Source organism: Phyllostomus discolor, chromosome 8, assembly GCF_004126475.2.
Source record: "Phyllostomus discolor isolate MPI-MPIP mPhyDis1 chromosome 8, mPhyDis1.pri.v3, whole genome shotgun sequence".
Taxonomy (NCBI): domain Eukaryota; kingdom Metazoa; phylum Chordata; class Mammalia; order Chiroptera; family Phyllostomidae; genus Phyllostomus; species Phyllostomus discolor.
In genome coordinates, this window is record NC_040910.2 from 88,782,297 (window position 1) to 88,796,204 (window position 13,908).

At 44.7% G+C, this 13,908-nt stretch overlaps 1 non-coding gene across 1 annotated transcript; it reads right to left on the reverse strand.

The window, feature by feature from the left end:
• Positions 1 to 10,707: 10,707 nt before the first annotated feature.
• Positions 10,708 to 10,847, reverse strand: LOC114504429. Its single transcript, XR_003685199.1, has one exon.
• Between the last annotated feature and the right edge of the window lie 3,061 nt (positions 10,848 to 13,908).

Consider the following 13,908-nt stretch of genomic DNA (forward strand, 5'->3'; position numbering starts at 1 on the left):
TTGCTGGTTCGATTCCCTGTCAGGGCACATGCCTGGGTTGTGGGCCAGATCCCTATATAGGGGCATACAATCAATGTATCTCTCACACACTGATGTTTCTCTCCCTCTCTTTCTCCCTCCTTTCCTCTCTTTCTAAAAAATTATAATAAATAAATATTTAAAGAAAAACAAGACCAGGAGGAAATTATAATATCAGTGATGCCCTCTGGGTGGTGAATATCAGGTCATTATTTATCTCTTATTTACATTTCTGTGTGGTTTTAAATTTTCCTATGAGTAGAATGTGTTATTTGAGAGACATAAACACATTTCGAACTCCACCAACCCAGCAGCCCCTCGGCATGGGGGAAGGTGTGGGCTCTGGAAAAATGGGTGGGGACTGCTCTTGGAAATATTTGGCAGCTGCAATAAACTTGCTGCAGAGAGGAACAGTCTGGAAGGCCAGGCCCAGCTCACTGCCCTGCCTTTTTCCCTTGTAGTTTCTCCCCAAGTCGCTCTGGTTTCCCTGATTACGGGCCTAGTTGGCAAGAAACACAGTAGTTGATTATTTTATGTTATTTTATTTATCTCGTCTCATCTTATTTTATTATCACTTTTTTTAGGAAAATGAAATCCAAACTTCCAGAGCAGAACTAGCCTCTTGCCTGTGCTCCCTGCCCCACACCCCTCCCCTGACCCTCCAGAAACACTCCCACAAAGGGCTTCCCACTTGCAGAATCCTCAGATCTCCATCTGAGAGTGTGCTGGGGGGCCGGGGGAGGGGGGGGGCTGTTGTTTTTCAGCCCCATGCTGCTTCTGCTTCCATTTAAACCAACCATCCGGCCTGCCCCCTCAGCCACGCAGGGGCCACGTGGCTAACACCAGCCGCTGCTGTGGAAAATGACATAGATAGTTTGTCTTCTGGAAACATTTGGCATGGTCCCCGCAAGGAAAAACTGAGCTCATCCCAAGAAACAGGAGAGAATTGGTGACGATACAGGATACAGTCATCTCTGGATCCTGCACAAATCTATTTCTTGGCCTTTCTTCCTCCTTTTATTATTAGGTTTTTAAAAATATATTTTTTATTTATTTATTTTTAGAGAGAAGGGAAGGGAGGGAGGAAGGGAGGGAGAGAAATATCAGTGTGTGGTTGCTTTTCACATGGCCCCCATGGGGGACCTGGCCCGCAACCCAGGCATGCGCCCTGACTGAGAATCGAACCAGCTACCCTTTGTGTCACAACCCACACTCAACCTACTGAGCTACACTGACCAGAGCTATTATTAGTTGTTGTTTTTTTTTTAATTTTTATTTTGTATCCCCCAACTTTCCAAAGAACAAATTTTCTTCACACATACACTGTGGTCAAGCAATGTCTCAGCCACCTCAGAATAGCCAAAGCATGACCTCTTCCCAGCTGAGTTTCAAGTTGCTTTCCCAGAATTCTCATCTTGTAGTTGGGAGGGCTAGATGGAGCCTCAGAATGCAGCACTGGATGGTTCCGGGTGCTTTGAGGGATGGTCCAATAGTTAATGACACAGTGAGGAGATCCAGGTAAATCGTCGGAAGCTGGCTGAGTGCTAGGAGGCAGCCCCAGCTTGAGAGATCGTGGGGTGAGAGGAGCTGGAAAGTTTCCCCACTGCGGCCCTTACTGCCTCCAGCTGTGACACACACATACAGGTCACAGCAGGAGGGAAGAGGTGGCATCTGCAGACCATCCTGTTGGAGGCTGCCTTGAGGTGTAGCTCCCCAGATGGGAAGAAAGGAAGGAGGTCAACAGGAAGCTTTAAAGGTCAAAGGGGGTCCTGGTTCTCTGGACCCTCCTCTCAAGCCATGGCTCTTTAGTGGTCTTCCTGGGCAGTATAAATGTCCCCTGGCCTGCATATGGTCTTCACTCTTCATCCTTCCCCGGACACTGGAAGGGGCCTCATACTAGGAGGGTGAGACTGAGAAGGGTACTGTGTCCCGCACTCAGGAGACCGGCTGGCCACTGCAGTGGCCCCCGCTCAGTTCACGCCCTGGGTCTCTGCTGGGGTTTCCCTCCCTCCTACCCCCACCCCATCCCCCTGCCCCACTGGCCATGGCCACCTAGAGCAGGGCACTGGCCACCTAAAGCTGGGCATGGTTCATGCCACCCCTCCTCACACAGCGAGCACCCTCACAGTCCTCCCGGCCTTGCCACTGATCACCAAAAGACAGCCCACAGCTGTTCTCACAGGGGCCCCAACCCCCACCCCCACTCCTTGTCTCTGTCATCCCACTGGGGGGATGTGAACTCTCGTGGTCTTTTTAGCTGTCCTTGACATTGAGGAAAACTTAGCCCAGTTGAGTGGGAATTGTGTCCCTAAAGGTCACATGATGAAGGCCTCACCTCCAAACCATGTTTGGGGATAAGGTCTTTGAAGAGGTTAACATGTCGGGGTGGGGTGGGGCAATCCAGTGAGCCTGGTGTCCTTAAAAGAAGAGACTCCAGGGGTGCACAATGTGTCCTGGCCAACTGAGGGGGCAGCAGGAGGGCTGCCGTCCGCAAGCCAAGGAGAGAGGCCGTGGAGGACACCAACACTGCCAACTCCTTGATCTTGGACTCCAGAGCTGTGAGAAAACGAATTTCTGTTGTTCAAGCCACCAGTCTGTGGTGCTCTGTGTCTGCAGCCCCAGGACACTACTCAGTCCTCAGCAGACCTGGTGGCCCCTGGACTCCATCTTAGGACAACAGCACAGGCACAGGGGACAGTCCACCCTCATAGGTGTCCCCTCCCTCTCCACTGGGTGGGTAGGTTCTGTTGAGAGCTTCCTGCCCTCTCTGACTCCCTGCTTGGAAGGGGGATGGGGAGCAGCACCCCAACCCTGTCCTTGGGTCTCACCTTGGAGATAAACTCAACCTTGCAGGTGCCAGGAAGGAGGGAGGGATGTCCACCCTTCTGCTCCCTTTCCTCCTGGGTCTCCCACGCGGTTCCCTCCAGTCCTGTCCCTCCATATCACAACGGGGAATGCCCAAGAGCTCAGCCCCTGCACTTTCTGCAGCCCCATTCATTCCTGGGGCTGCAGTTACTGGGATGGGCACCAAGGCTCTGGGCGGCCACAAGAAGGAGACAGCAGTTGTTTCCTGCTGCCATCTGAGACACCTGAGAGCGTGTCCAGCACATGCCCAGGACATCCCTCGAAAGAGAACGGGGCAGCGTGGAAGGGATCTCAGACCTTTTTACTCACAGCCTTGTAACTGATGGGAGAGCTGGCGGGGGCCCGTGAGCAGAGCTGCCCCCTAGTGGCTTCTAAGGGCTATGCAGGCTCCTCCAGAAAGTCAGTAGAATTTGAGTTCCTTAAAAGAAATTAAATAAATGTTGGAGAGAGTGCTTCTTTTTCTCATTTCTTCCTCTTTTCTCCTAGACTTCTGAGAATGAGAAAAAAGACACAGGAAAGGAGAGATAAAAACAAGATGAGAGGGGTACAGGACAGACTGGGGAATTTTTAATCAGTTTAATAGACATAAGGCAAAGTTAAATATCCCCCTAAAAGAACCATAAGACCATTTATTCTGCCACCTCAAGCCTGGCCCCTTTTAGCAAACTAGCTAGAAATACAGGCTGGTGCTGTGCCAAATATTTTACTGGGTTAGGTAAATTTACTGACTCCTTATGAAAACCCTAGGCAAAGGCATTTATCATCATCATCATTGTCACCATACACACGGGGAAACTGGAGTACAGAGAGGCTGAGTGCCCTACCCAGGGGCCACAGAACTGCTGGACAAGGAGGCCTGAGGTCTGGATCTGAGTCCAGGCTCCCGAGGAAGGACTGCGTGCTAATCCCTAGGCTAAGCCAGCCAGCACCGAGGCTCTCGGGGTTCTCAGGATACTCCTGCCTGCTGGGCCATCCTTGCTGTCTTAGGTCCCTCCTCCAAAGTGACACCCTCCAAGCCCATGAGATAAGGAGGGGAGGCACAGGATGACTTTTGGTTGCCACGGTCCAATAAGCTCTTTGGTGACCCTGACTCTTCAAACAAAAATAATAATAATTACCAGCGTAATGAGAGAAAGGCCAGGGAATTTTATCTCTCAATGGGCAGAGAAGACAGTTATTTCCAAAGATTGCACGCCACCCTCTGATCTCCTTTGTCCCAAGTCACTTAAGCAGCCTGCTGAAGGGAAATAACCAATCCAGAATTCTGCCTTACACCATTCATTAATTCAACAAATATGTATTCTATATACACCAATAGGAGTTCCAACAGTGTCCCCAGCACTGTTCTTAAACTCCAGGGATATTGTAAGGACAGGACAAAGGTACACATTTGACTGTCTAGGAGAAAGAGGCCTGTCAGTGCCTCGATGAGGGAATAAAGACAAAGGAACACCAATAGTGTGGTAACTTCAGACAGTAATAGGTGACGTGGCTAAGATAAAGCTGGGTAATGGGATAGCGAGGGTCTCAGGGCCAGGACCACCTTCCCAGAGAGGTCAGGGACATCCTCTTAGAGAAATGACATTTGAGCTGAGACCTAAGTGATAAGGAGAGCCACCCATATCCAGATCTGGGGAAAACAGATTCACGTGTAAAGATGCTGACCCAAGACAAACTCTGTATTTCCAAGTCCCAGAAAGAAGAGGAAGAGAAGCCAGACAAGCAATCAGGGGTCAGCAGGGGAAAGGTTAGGTAGGGGTTGTGGATTTTATTCTTCTTGTAAGGGATGCTTTTGGAAGATTTTTTTTTGAAGCAGAAATGAATCATAATCATATTTAAGTTTTACAAAAATCACTCTGGTTGCATTTGGAGGGTTCAAGAGGCTCAGAGAGGCCAGCTAGGTGGCTCCTATAGTCCAGGTAAGGAGGGTAGAATCATTTCTTGAAATGCAGAAGATCCGGGAGAAGCAAATTAACTGGGAAGTCAAGAGTTGCTTTGGAACTCTTGATGTTAAATAAATTTGAGTCTCCTTTTTTTCTTTTAAGATTGTATTTATTTACTTTTAGAGAGAGGGGAAGGGCAAGAGAAAGAGAGGAAGAGAAACATCAATGTGTGGTTGCCTCTCATGTGCTCCTCCCACTGGGGACCTCGCCTGCAACCCAGGCATGTGCTCTGACTGGGAATCGAACCAGCAACCCTTTGGTTCGCAGGCCAGTGCTCAATCCACTGAGCCACCCCAGCCAGGGCTGAGTCTCCTTTTGGATATCCAGGTAGAAATGAGTTGATAGTTGGAGCCTGAGGTTCAAAAGGCCAGGGAAATGGTGACGTGGAAGTCATCAGCCTAGAGATCTGCCTGACCATGGGATTGGATGAGGTTGTGGGGAGGGAGCAGGAAAAGGCCAAGCGTAGCCCCTAACGTGCTTCAAGAATAGCCAGCAGCCACTGCAGTAGGGCGTGGTGGTAATGCCAGCACAGAAGCCTAGAGAAGAGCATGTCTCAGAAACGCAACGCTTAACTGAGCCAAATGCTGCTGAAGGACCAAGTAACGTGGCAACTGGTGTGACATGAGAGGGCACCGCTGCCCTTGAAAAGGCCATTTCAGAAGAACCGTAGAAATGAAAGTCAGATCGCAGTGTGCTGGGGAGAAAAGGGGAGGGGAGAAAGCAGACACAGTGAGCAAGGGTTAGGGAATGTTCTCTCAAAGTATCTGCCGATTCCTCATTCCTTAATACCTTACACCACTCACCCAAGAGTACGGAGCGGGTCAGTATTTGCTATTTACTATACTTGACAATCCCAAGAACTCAGTGTTCCGTGACAACCTTGATCACTAGGAAGATTTACAGATGGCCTGATTCAAAGTCAGTGTAAACAGGTGGAAAATACCAACAGTCTTACCTGGATTCCCCAGAAAGCACAGCCTGAGGCAAACGTTTATGGGCTACCAGTGGATTAGGGAGTGTGATTCCAGGGAGCAAGAGTGGGGGACTGGGGAGGGAGGCTGGGAAAGAGCGGTAGGCACTCCCAGAAGGAGGATGCATTGTTAATTAAGCCTGCCACTGCGCAACCCTGGGGGACTGTCCTCCGAGAAGTCATATAACCTGCATCTTAGGAAAGTCTGTCCAGTGGGGGGAACTGGAAAGAAGCAACTCCCCAATTCCCTTCTCAGACTGGTCGAAGACTCACCTGTGTAAGGTGATAAATACATTAATGAGTTTGCTTGTGGTATGTGTATATCAAAACATCATGTTTTACTTTTTATTTTAAAAAATGTTTTTAAGATTTTATTTATTTTTTAGAGAGGGAAGAGAGGGAGGGAGAGAGAGAAACATCAATGTGTGGTTGCTGGGGGCCATGGCCTGCAACCCAGGCATGTGCCATGGCTGGGAATCAAACCTGTGACACTTTGGTTTTCAGCCCACGCTCAATCCACTGAGCTATGCCAGCCAGGGCCTATTTTTTAAAAATTTTAAGGGAGAGAAACATTGATCTACTGTTCTACTTACCCATGTGTTCATTGGTTGCTTCTTGTAGGTGCCCTGACCGGGGACACAACCCGCAATGTTGGCCCATCAGGACGATGCTCTAACCAACCAAGCTACCTAGCCAGGGCCCATGGTGTACATTTTAAATATATACAGTTTTTATTTGCCAATCATATCTCAATAGAGCTGGGGGAGGAAGAAATCAATAATAATAATAATAATAATAATAATACATTTAAAAAATTTAAACCCTGGAAACAACCATTCAATTGGTGGAGTAGGGGAGCTGGTTAATTAGTTATGGTATTTAAGACATTGAAAAATCTATGTATCTATTAAAAAGAATGTAGACCTTCTTCTACAAGGAGCTATGGAAACATCCCCAAGACATACTCTCTGAAAAAGCAAAGCACAGAGCAGTGTGCCTCGTATGATGTCTTTTGTGTACACTGGTGACAGATTTACATGGGTGGGCATGTTAGGATGTTTGGGGCTGCAAAGCCACCAAAACTGAGGCTCTGTATGGCTTAACCAATACAATTTGCTTATCTCTCTCTCTCTCTCTCTTTTTTTAAAGATTTTATTTATTTCTAGAGGGTGGGAAGGAGAAAGAGAGGGAGAGATACATCAGTGTGTGGTTGCCTCTCACATGGCCCCCTACTAGGGACCTGGGGGCAGCAACCCAGGCATGTACCCTGACTGGGAATCAAACCCGAGACCCTTTGGTTGGCAGGGCAGCACTCAATTCAGTGAGCTACACCAGCCAGGGCAATTTGCTTATCTCTTATAGTTTGTGAGACCACAAGTGCCTCCCTGAATAAAGTGCTGATTCCAAGACAAATCCAGGGGTGGAGGAGAGGGCATCCCCGTGACTTCTCTTCTCTGCCCATACCACGTAGCCTTTTAAGAAAGGGAGGAGAGGCCACAGAAACAGAAAGGCTCTTTGGAATGTAACAGGAAATAATACCTCCTGTTTGTTTTTGAGTCTTCCCCAGCAGTGGCAATGCCACAGAAACAGCTCAGCAGACTCTGTCCACATTAGTGAGGGCAGAGAGAATCCGGGAGTCCGGGTTCTCTGTACAGGTTCTTTCCTGGGGGACCGATGCATCATGACTTCATCTCGGTTCCGTTTGCCTGTGTACGGCTGCAGGTGTTTTCTTGCCCCAAATGATGGGAAATACTACACAACATAAATTTTGCAAACAACCAGGTGGCTCAGTATTTCCAGGTGCATCTGAAAGAAGTTAAATAAAGACCGTTCTCAACATATGTCCCAGCTTAACTTCACTTTGAGTAGCAGAGCTGGATGGCTTTCTTACAAACCCTGGGATTCTAAGGAAACCGTTTTGACAGTCAGTTCACCATAGGAGAAGCAGGCCATTCATAAGCATACACATTTTACCATGTAACCATTGCAAAAAAAAAAATAAAAAGGCATCTAATGCAAATCTAGCAAGTTGTAGTGCAATGACTATGACTAATAAAGAGTTTGAAAATATTGTATACAGCAAGAGCACTTGAATGTAATTAGTACCTACTGGCAGATGTTTTCGACATACAACGCTGCCATCAACATTCACAAATAGCACGGGAATTAAACACCAGGAAGGAAATGAGGGACCCTTATCTCACGGGAGAGAACATAACTTCCTTACAGACACAAGTGTTCTGTGTTCGCTTGTACCCCATCCAACTCGTATCTGACAGTTGAGTATACAAGTCCTGAGAATAACTTCATGGAGTGAAGAATTTGCCTGAATAGTTCAAAGGAATTGGAGTTTAACAAAGCAACTTCAACAATATGCTGTATCTCAAAAACCAGAGAAGTATACTGTTGAATATAAACTGTGGGTGAAATATAATTTAAAATGAATTTAAAAATTAAGACCAGAGAAGTATATACATGATTAAACATTTAATTTCAAGATCTGAAAAAAACATGGTTCAATCCAAAATGAAATTGTTGCCCTGGCTGGTGTAGCTCAGTGGATTGAGCACGGGCTGCAAACCAAAGTGTCGCAGGTTCGATTCCCAGTCAGGGCACATGCCTGGGTTGCAGACCAGGTCCTCAGTGGGGTGTGTGCAGGAAGCAAGCACACATTGAGTTTCTCACCCTCTCTTTTCTCCTTCCCTTCCCTTCTTTCTAAAAATAAATAAATAAAACCTTTAAAAAATGAAATTGTTAAAGTTCAACCTAAGTAAAGGACTCGCTTCTCTTTGGGGAGAGGACAAAAAGCTGTCTGTCAAGAAAGGCTTTAGCCCTGACTGGTGTGGCTCAGTGGGTTGGACATTGTCCAGCACACTGAAAGGTCCCTGGTTTGATTCCTGGTCCTGGGTTGCAGGCCAGGTCTCTTGCTGGGAGCTTGGAGAGGCAACTGGTCAATGTTTCTTTCTCACATTGATGTTTCTCACCCTCTTTCTCCCTCCCTTCCCCTTTCTATAAAAATAAATACATAAAATCTTTTAAAAGAAAAAGAAAGACTTTAACAAAAAAAATTAAAACGAAAAGGAAGACTTTACTGGATCACATTTGTTACCTTGGTAAATTTTCTCCAGGCCAAGTCTGCCGTCTGGCCTCACAGGCACAGAAAGCCAGTGGTTACAGCTCAAAGAGCAGACCTGTCTTTCAGAGAGATGGACCTGCGTTAACTGTGTGTAAAGCCAGAATGAGCATTTACTCATCACCAATGAGAAATTTAACTGTCATTTAAGAATCCACACGATCAACCCTTCCTCTCCTGGTAGGCAGACACATGTGCTGTCAGAAAAAGTATTTGAAACCTGGAAATAAGTAAATGAGATTACTGGGGTTTCTTTCTTTTTTTAAAATTTAATTGTCGTTGAAGTATAGTTTCCTGTCTTTACTGGGGTTTCTTTAAGTGCAGTGCTGAGCTTGGCATCCCATTGTCTGGGCTATTTTAAAATTCTGTAGGAGCCAAGATGAATTAATAGACTTTCGTCCACTGGAGATGCAAGCAATGCCTGTCTGGCAAAACAGATGACCTCAAGACACTACCGTGCGTAACCCTGTGGGGCAGTAGCCGATTTTGTATCTAACTGGCCATTTTATTCTTTTGAGGTGATCAACTGTCATTGAAAAATTAAGGAATTTAAAAAAATAAGGTGAAATCCACATAAAATCAACCATTTTAGTGAAAAATTCAGTGGAACTTAGCACATTCACAATATTGTACATAAGTGACATAAGTTGTGTATTGTGTATTGTGACATAAGTTTAACGGCCGCGGTATCCTGACCGTGCAAAGGTAGCATAATCACTTGTTCTCTAAATAAGGACTTGTATGAATGGCCACACGAGGGTCCTACTGTCTCTTACTCCCAATCAGTGAAATTGACCTTCCCGTGAAGAGGCGGGAATATACCAATAAGACGAGAAGACCAGCACATCTTTCTGGTTCCAAAACACTTTTATCAGCCCTAAATAAAACCTTTTATCCACTAGTTACTTGCATTCCCCCCTCTGCCTAGTCCATCCCCGGCTATTACCAATCTGCTTTCTTTCTCTTAGATTTAACTATTCTGGATATTTCATATAAATGGAATAATGCCACGTGGGATTGTTTGTGTGTGACTTTTCACTTGGCATGTTTCAAGGTTCATCCTCATTGGAGCATGAATCATCAGCATTTCTGATTTCCCTGTTCATGGCTAAATAATATTCTATTGTGTGAATATACCATATTTATTTGTCCATTCATCCTCTGATGGCCATTTGGATAGTTTCAGCCTCAGGCTATTTTAGAAAGTGCTGCTATGAACATTTGTGTACAAGTATTCATTTGAATAATCTTTTCAGTCTTCTTGGGTATATGCCTAGGAATGAAATTATTGGGTCAAATGGTTGATCATTCTATGCTTAAGTTCTTAAAAATTATTCTATTTATTTTCATAAAGAGGGGAAAGGAAGGAGAAAGAGAAGAAGTAAGTATCAATTGGTTGCCTTTTACATACCCCCAACTGGGGACCTGGCCAGCACCCCAGGCATGTGCCCTGACTGGCAACCTTTTGGTTCACAGGCTGGCACTCAATACACTGAGCCACACCAGCCAGGGCTCTATGCTTAAGTTTTTGAGGATCCTCCAAACCTTTCCACATGACTCAACCGGTTATTTTCTATTCAATTTTACCTTTTTGAAAATAATACTTGGCAAGCATCACTTGGTAGTTATCATGGACTTAATGGAGTGAAGTCATCCTAAGTTTGCTTGAGCATGGGGTCAGATCAACATGAGCTCCTTATATGATTTTAGGTTATTTTTTTATTCCATTTTTAAGACTATTTATTTATTTTTTATTTATTTTCTTTTTCTTTTTTCTTACTGTCTTCTCATGCCTTTAAGAGCCAGTCCTATATTCAGGACAGCCCTCCTACAGTGAGAGGGAGATTGCTGTGTGTCCTGCCAGACTCCCCTGTTACAACTGAGCACAGGGGAGCAGAGAAAGGATAGGCCAGGACAATATTTTTTATTTTTTAGAGAGAAGGGGAGGGAGAGAGGGAGAGAAATGTCGATGTGTGGTTGCCTCTCACATGGCCCACATTAGGGACCCAGCCCACAACCAAGGCATGTTCCCTGACTTGGAATCGAACCGGTGACCTTTTGGTTTGCAGCCCATGCTCAATCCACTGAGCTACACCAGCCAGGGCAGGCTATTTTTAAATGCTGCTTCTATTTCATGAGAAGTGTTTCCAACAAGGGGATCATGGGACTTTGGCCTTAACACCTGTATCCATATTCATGGTTAGGATGGTCTTGCTGAAAAGTCCGAAACAGTTGGATTCGGTTAGCTAAGGACTTCTCTTTAGCAACATATACTTTCGTGACTCTCATTAGTCCAGTTTTCAAGGCTGAGTCCTGAACTGCTGTATTCTTTCTTCAGCCATCTATCTCAAAGACAGTCAAGTTAAAGTTATCTGATCACTCTTCAAAGTCTATATATGTTGTAACTGCATGCCAGGCACCATTCCAAATGTTGGGCATTTAGTTATCCACTAGTTGTAAGAGGTGTCCTCTCAAAAGTTACCTTCTTGGAGTCAGGTTTTGCCAGCCACAGAGCCACTATATATTTGCTTATCTGCTCTGGTCCAGAATATGTTGGTATTATCTCAATCTTGGAGGAAGAATTTATTTCCAAACTCTGACTTGCAATCTCTAAGTAGTCAGCAGAAGAAAATCACATTATCTCTCTTTTGAGATTTGCATTCTAAAAGGTGAGGGAATTGTGGTCTTGTATAGTGTTCCCATTAAGGAGAAACACTTTGAATACAATAGCTGCCCTGCATTCTTCACACAATAAAAATCAATGCGAAAGCCGCAGGAAACCAGCGGTTTAGCATTCTGGAAGGAGGCATTATGTTGTGCATTTGGCAGTAGCAGACATGATATGCATTTTAAGAAACACCTTATTCCACCCTGACATTTTCTTTGCTCTTTCTGGAAGGATAGTTAGCTCTTTTAAAGTTATCTAATCCTTTGAATACTCAAAATTTTAAATGAATACTGAAATCTTGGCTAAGTAAAATTAGTTTGCATCATATTGTGTTAACCTTTTTACTTGCTACACTTTCAAGTGACATTTAAACATTTTTTAAAAGATATGATGAGCCCTGGCTGGTGTGGCTCAGTGGATTGAGCACAGGCCTGAGAACCAAAGGGTCACCAGTTTGATTCCCAGTCACAGCACATGCCTGGGTTGTAGGCCAGGTCCCCAGTAGGGGGCATGTGTGAAGCAACCACACATTGATGTTTCTCTCCCTTTCTCCTTCCCTCCCCCTCTCTCTAAAAACAAATACATAAAACCAATAAATCAACAAATCAAAGATATGATGAAACCAGAGTTTTCTTTCACAATTCAAGGAAAATGTCCAAACTTCAGGTTCAGACATAAACAGGGTAGTACATTTAGGAATATTAAAACTTAAAGATGGCCCTGGCTGGTATAGCTCAGTGGATTGAACATGGGCTGAGAACAAGGGTGGCCAGTTTAGTTCCCGGTTGGGGCACATGCCTGGGTTGCAGGCCACATCCCAGTATGGGGTGCATGAGAAGCAACCACACATTGATAGTTCTCTCTTCCTCTTTCTCCTTCTCTTCCCCTCTCTCTAAAAGTAAATAAATAAAATCTTAAAAAAGATAAAGGCTTTAAAAAAAAGCTTGATGATTTTTACAGCATAGTTGGTACTTTTAACATATTAACTAAGGCTGCATGTACAGCAACACAGGAAAAATAAGAAAATGTGTATCCATGACTCCTACCTTCTTTATATAGATAAAGCTGCCCCTGTTGAGAACATTATTTCTACAGCCTAAAAATAAAGTTTATGAAAACTTGGACCAGATGTCTTTTTGTGGATGTATAAATAAAATCCACTTAGCTACTTTTAATGATTCACACTGAATAATTCTTGTTCCTTATCCCAGTAATGCCAGAAGTACTTTAGATTTCTTTGGTTCTAAAACCTTAAAAAGCCCTTCATGGGTTTCAGATACTACACTACCTATGATGAAAACAGGAATGTCTTCTTGAATGCCATCACTTCCCTGGGATTCACGCACATGATACACGCATGCTCAACGAGGCTGACACTTGGTCTGGTAACTGATCACGAGTGGTTTCGACCCCACTGACTGCGGGCCCCCTTGACAGTAGGTATAGGAGAACAGGAGTTCTTGAAGCATCTGTCATTATGTTCATTGGGATACATTTAAAATATTAACTGCTTTGCCAGGAACTGTTCCCTCTCTGGTCTACCACAGCATTCCTTTGTACATACACATCCTTTTGGTTTTAAAAGTCAATGTGTAAACTGAGTGAAGGGTACAAAGAACCTCTCTGCACCATCTTTTCAAATTTTCCTGAACCTATTTTATAAAAAGATGTTATTTATTTTTAGAGAGAGGAAGGGACAAAGAGATAGAAACATCAATGTGTGGTTGCCTCTTGCATGCCCCCTACTGGGGACCTGGTCTGCAACCCAGGCACGTGCTCCAACTGGGAATTGAACCAGTGACTCTTTGGTTTGCAGGCCAGCACTCAATCCACTGAGCCACACCAGCCAGGGCTGAATCCATTTCTTAAAAGCCAATATAAAGATCTAACTGAAGGAACTGAAAACAGAACTGGTACACCCATGTTCACAGCAGCACCAGTCACAATAGCCAAAAGGTGGAAACAACCTAAGTGACCATCAACAGGCAAACAAAATGTGGTACATCCATATAATGGAATGCTATTCAGCCACACAAAGAAATGTTGTGACACATGCTACAACATGGATGAACCTGGAGAACATTATGCTAAGTGAAATAAGCCAGACACAAAAGGACAAACATTGTATTGATTCCCCTCACACAAAATACCTAGAGTAGGCAAATTCAGAGACAGAACGAAGTTATTGGGGGCTAAAAAGGACAAACAGGGCTACCAAACTTATAGAGAAAAAATAGCAAGATGATGAAACTTCTGCAAATTTCAAGAGATGTCACTCAATTCTTTCAACATTGTAATTATTTAGCTCCAA